The sequence below is a fragment of the Tarenaya hassleriana genome, unplaced genomic scaffold, assembly GCF_000463585.1.
Source record: "Tarenaya hassleriana unplaced genomic scaffold, ASM46358v1 Cleome94, whole genome shotgun sequence".
Lineage (NCBI taxonomy): Eukaryota > Viridiplantae > Streptophyta > Magnoliopsida > Brassicales > Cleomaceae > Tarenaya > Tarenaya hassleriana.
Window position 1 is genome coordinate 428,890 of NW_010971790.1, and position 286 is coordinate 429,175.

Here is a 286-nt window from a genome sequence, read left to right on the forward strand (position 1 = left end):
GTTGATGCATCTGAAGGGATAAAACCCATCGGATGTAAGTGGATCTTCAAGAAGAAGACAGACATGGATGGCAACGTGCACATGTATAAGGCACGACTTGTGGCGAAAGGATTCTGTCAAATTCATGGTATTGACTATGATGAGACCTTTTTGCCTGTCGTTATGCTAAAGTGCATCAGGATCCTACTTGCCATAGCTGCATATTACGACTATGAGATATGGCAAATGGATGTCAAGACCGCGTTCCTTAACGGGAACTTGACCGAGGATGTGTACATGACACAAC